The sequence below is a fragment of the Solea senegalensis genome, unplaced genomic scaffold, assembly GCF_019176455.1.
Source record: "Solea senegalensis isolate Sse05_10M unplaced genomic scaffold, IFAPA_SoseM_1 scf7180000016798, whole genome shotgun sequence".
In the NCBI taxonomy this organism is placed as follows: domain Eukaryota; kingdom Metazoa; phylum Chordata; class Actinopteri; order Pleuronectiformes; family Soleidae; genus Solea; species Solea senegalensis.
Window position 1 is genome coordinate 1 of NW_025322033.1, and position 4,588 is coordinate 4,588.

The 4,588-nt window shown below is 52.1% G+C and overlaps 8 non-coding genes across 8 annotated transcripts; 7 read left to right on the forward strand and 1 right to left on the reverse strand.

Annotated features, from left to right (window-relative positions):
• Positions 1-69: 69 nt before the first annotated feature.
• Positions 70-262, forward strand: LOC122763367. The gene has a single exon (XR_006359060.1). It is a non-coding gene; the product is annotated as a U2 spliceosomal RNA (small nuclear RNA).
• A 124-nt stretch (positions 263-386) lies between these two features.
• Positions 387-505, reverse strand: LOC122763365. Its single transcript, XR_006359058.1, has one exon. It is a non-coding gene; the product is annotated as a 5S ribosomal RNA (ribosomal RNA).
• A 607-nt stretch (positions 506-1,112) lies between these two features.
• Positions 1,113-1,277, forward strand: LOC122763372. Its single transcript, XR_006359065.1, has one exon. It is a non-coding gene; the product is annotated as a U1 spliceosomal RNA (small nuclear RNA).
• A 629-nt stretch (positions 1,278-1,906) lies between these two features.
• LOC122763369 lies at positions 1,907-2,019 on the forward strand. The gene has a single exon (XR_006359062.1). It is a non-coding gene; the product is annotated as a U5 spliceosomal RNA (small nuclear RNA).
• A 182-nt stretch (positions 2,020-2,201) lies between these two features.
• Positions 2,202-2,394, forward strand: LOC122763366. Its single transcript, XR_006359059.1, has one exon. It is a non-coding gene; the product is annotated as a U2 spliceosomal RNA (small nuclear RNA).
• Positions 2,395-3,270: 876 nt separating this feature from the next.
• LOC122763371 lies at positions 3,271-3,434 on the forward strand. Its single transcript, XR_006359064.1, has one exon. It is a non-coding gene; the product is annotated as a U1 spliceosomal RNA (small nuclear RNA).
• Positions 3,435-4,078: 644 nt separating this feature from the next.
• On the forward strand, positions 4,079-4,191 carry LOC122763370. The gene has a single exon (XR_006359063.1). It is a non-coding gene; the product is annotated as a U5 spliceosomal RNA (small nuclear RNA).
• Positions 4,192-4,373: 182 nt separating this feature from the next.
• Positions 4,374-4,566, forward strand: LOC122763368. The gene has a single exon (XR_006359061.1). It is a non-coding gene; the product is annotated as a U2 spliceosomal RNA (small nuclear RNA).
• Positions 4,567-4,588: the final 22 nt, after the last annotated feature.

Consider the following 4,588-nt stretch of genomic DNA (forward strand, 5'->3'; position numbering starts at 1 on the left):
AAAAACATGGCACCACAACAACTGACTTGTGTGCCAAGATCTTGGGTTGGCCCCAGACACCTGTGGGCCATCGCTTCTCGGCCTTTTGGCTAAGATCAAGTATAGTATCTGTTCTTATCAGTTTAATATCTGATATGTCCTCTATATGGGGATTAAATATTAAATGCATTTTTGAGCAGTGGGAGGTGAAAACTGGGGCTTGCTCTCTTCACTCCTTGCATTGACCTGGTATTGCAGTGCCACCAGGAAAGGTGCACCATTCTCTTTTTTCTGTGAAAAGCAAAGCGAAGCTGAAACCAGAAAGACATCAACCCGTGCCTGTGCGTCAATTTAATTGCGAGCCCATGTTTCTTGTAAGGAAGCAGCAGCAGCAGCAGCAGCGTAAAAGCTTACAGCAACTGGTATTCCCAGGCGGTCTCCCATCCAAGTACTAACCCGGCCCGACCCTGCTTAGCTTCCGAGATCAGACGAGATCGGGCGTGCTCAGGGTGGTATGGCCGTAAGCCGAGGGGCTGGCGACAGAGAGTGCCTTTATGGACTGGAAGCAGGCCTGCCGTGGAGGGCATGTTTTCTTGTAAGGAAACGGCAGTGTAAAGCGTGCAGCGATTGTAAGCAGCACCTGGTATTCTGGCGGTCTCCCATCAAGTACCGCTCAGGCCGACCCTGCCCAGCTTCCGAGATCGGAGATCAGGCGTGCTCAGGAGTAGTATGGCCGTGGCCCGAGGGGTTGGGGACACCAGACTGCTTTTATGGACTGGGGCAAGGCCCCTGCTTGGCGATGAGGGCTCAAAGTCCGGCCTTTGGGACACTGCGCTTCGGCCACCTGCTACACTCTAGTCCAGTATCGGGAAGCGACACCGAGATGGGCAAGCGGCTGTTGGTGCCGTCATGTCCAGTTGTTGCTGAATCTATAGGAAACGACAGCCAGGTATGCCAGTAAAAAAGGTCGAGTGTTTCCTCTCCAATGTGTGCTGGAGGTTGAAGTTGAACATAGCACAGCATTAACGAGCAACTGAGTCAAGGCATTGGCCTCTGGGATTATTCATTTCCAGCACCATCAGCCAAAGAGCTGTGTCTGGCAAGAGCCACCCGGTGTTTGGCGAGTACACCTCATACTTACCTGGCAGGGGAGATACCATGATCAAGAAGGCGGTTCACCCAGGCTCGAGGCTCAGCCATTGCACTCCGGCTGTGTTGACCCCTGCAAATTCCCCAAACGTGGGAGTCTTGACTGCATAATTTTTGCTAGTGGGGTGCTGCGTCCGCGCTTTCCCCCGATGATGTCGTTGTAAGCAACGGTCAGCCGCCAGTTCAGCGTTGTGTGCCCATCTCAAACTTCTCCGTCCTTGCGGTAGCAACACCAGTCTTTCAAGTTGCTGGGAGGCATTGATGGTGTGGAGTATTGTCTTTAGCTCAAAGCAAATATCCGCTCCCTTTCCCAACTCTTTGTAGAAAGAACTAAATTGTTGGAGATGGATCCATAGCCATCATGCCAGGAGTTACTTTGGCGCTTGCTCTGTTCACTCCCGTGCAGTGACCTGATGTTGAAGTGATGCCAGGAGCAACTCACCATTTCAGAAGCCCGGATGAGGTGGGAAATGGCCGGCAGTTTGTACTGCTCAGTGTGACGCAGGCTCCTTTGCTCATGCGCACTCCGTCTACCACTAAATGTTGCTTGGAGGTGTGCCGGTGAAGCGAGGAATGTGCCACAGCCTGGCGTGATAGAAACTGCAGCGACAGTAGGAAAGCGCTTCCAAACATGCAGTCAAATCGGGGCGGTTTATTGGCCGACTAAGCAAAAACGTTGAAGGAAGGCCGTCCCAAGGTGGCCGGCCGGCCGGCCGACCGAGACTGTGGTGACTCCGGCGGATAGACTCCTCGGCTGCTCTCAGGACAGGGGCTACGTTGACTCTGGTTTCTCTTCAAAATGCACAAGTCTTTCGCCTTTTACTAAAGACTTCCGTGGAGAGGGACGTTCAAGAGTTTAAGTTATTTTTGGTGAGCTTTGCTGTAAGGCTGCGCCCTTTGAGTGTGTCAAATGTCAAGGAGCTGTCTGTCAAGGCTCAGAGGTGCACTTAGGTCAACCTTGGGGCGGAGGTGATCAGCAGCAGCAGCCTTTGTTATGCGCCCTTAAAAACATGGCACCACAACAACTGACTTGTGTGCCAAGATCTTGGGTTAGCCCCAGACACCTGTGGGCCATCGCTTCTCGGCCTTTTGGCTAAGATCAAGTGTAGTATCTGTTCTTATCAGTTTAATATCTGATATGTCCTCTATATGGGGATTAAATATTAAATGCAGTTTTGAGCAGTGGGAGGTGAAAACTGGGGCTTGCTCTCTTCACTCCTTGCATTGACCTGGTATTGCAGTGCCACCAGGAACGGTGCACCATTCTCTTTTTTCTGTGAAAAGCAAAGCGAAGCTGAAACCAGAAAGCATCAACCCGTGCCTGTGCGTCAATTTAATTGCGAGCCCATGTTTCTTGTAAGGAAGCAGCAGCAGCAGCGTAAAAGCTTACAGCACCTGGTATTCCCAGGCGGTCTCCCATCCAAGAACTAACCCGGCCCGACCCTGCTTGGCTTCCGAGATCCGGAAGGCAGATCCGAGGTGCTCAGGTGTAGTATGGCCCGTGGCCCGGGGATGGCGACAGGGGGTGCCTTTATGGACTAGGCAAGGCCCCTGCTTTCAAATTGGAGGGCATGTTTTTCTTGTAAGGAAGCAGCAGTGTAAAAGCGTGCAGCGGTGTAAAACTTACGGCACCTGGGCCATTCCCAGGGGTCTCCCCATCAAGTACTAACAGGCCCATTTTCTTGGCTTCCGAAATCAAGGCGAGGTCAGTGCTCAGGAGTGAGTATGACGTGGCTTGAGGGGGTTGTAAGAGGACACAGACTGCTTTTATGGACTGGGCAAGGCCCCTGCGCGTGGCGGGGCTCAAAAGTCAGCCTTTCGGACACACTGCACTTCAGCCTTTATCTCCACCACATGCTACACTCTAGTCCAGTATCGGGAAGCGACACCGAGATGGGCAAGCGGCTGTTGGTGCCGTCATGTCGAGTTGTTGCTGAATCTATAGGAAACGACAGCCAGGTATGCCAGTAAAAAAGGTCGAGTGTTTCCTCTCCAATGTGTGCTGGAGGTTGAAGTTGAACATAGCACAGCATTAACGAGCAACTGAGTCAAGGCATTGGCCTCTGGGATTATTCATTTCCAGCACCATCAGCCAAGAGCTGTGTCTGGCAAGAGCCACCCGGTGTTTGGCGAGTACACCTCATACTTACCTGGCAGGGGAGATACCATGATCAAGAAGGCGGTTCACCCAGGGCGAGGCTCAGCCATTGCACTCCGGCTGTGTTGACCCCTGCAAATTCCCCCAACGTGGGAGTCTTGACTGCATAATTTTTGCTAGTGGGGTGCTGCGTCCGCGCTTTCCCCCGATGATGTCGTTGTAAGCAAAGGTCAGCCGCCCGAAGTTCAACGTTGTGTGCCCATCTCCAAACTTCTCACGTCCTTGCGGCGCAACTTCCCCAGTCTTTCCAAGTTGCTGGGAACGTGATGGTTGTGGGTGTTGTCTTTTAGCTCAAAGCAGAGTATCCCACTCCTTTCCCAACTCTTTGTAGAACTTCGATTGTTGGAGATGGATCCATGGCCATCATGCCAAGGGGTAATACTTTGGCGCTTGCGCTGTGCACTCCGTGCAGTGACCTGATGTTGAAGTGATGCCAGGAGCAACTCACCATTTCAGAAGCCCGGATGAGGTGGGAAATGGCCCGGCAGTTTGTACTGCTCAGTGTGACACGGAGCTGCTTTGCTCATGCACTCACGTCTACCAATAAATGTTGGAGGTGTGCCAGTGAGCGAGGAATGTGCCACAGCCTCAGCGACTGATAGAAAACTGCAGCGCACAACCGACAGTAGGAAAGCGCTTCCAAACATGCAATCAAATCTGGGCGGTTTATTGGCCGACCAAGCAAAAACGTTGAAGGAAGGCCGTCCCAAGGTGGCCGGCCGGCCGGCCGACCGAGACTGTGGTGACTCCGGCGGATAGACTCCTCGGCTGCTCTCAGGACAGGGGCTACGTTGACTCTGGTTTCTCTTCAAAATGCACAAGTCTTTCGCCTTTTACTAAAGACTTCCGTGGAGAGGGACGTTCAAGAGTTTAAGTTATTTTTGGTGGGCTTTGCTGTAAGGCTGCGCCCTTTGAGTGTGTCAAATGTCAAGCAGCTGTCTGTCAAGGCTCAGAGGTGCACTTAGGTCAACCTTGGGGCGGAGGTGATCAGCAGCAGCAGCCTTTGTTATGCGCCCTTAAAAACATGGCACAACAACAACTGACTTGTGTGCCAAGATCTTGGGTTGGCCCCAGACACCTGTGGGCCATCGCTTCTCGGCCTTTTGGCTAAGATCAAGTGTAGTATCTGTTCTTATCAGTTTAATATCTGACATGTCCTCTATATGGGGATTAAATATTGAATGCATTTTTGAGCAGTGGGTGGTGAAAACTGGGGCTTGCTCTCTTCACTCCTTGCATTGACCTGGTATTGCAGTGCCACCAGGAACGGTGCACCATTCTCTTTTTTCTGTGAAAAGCAAA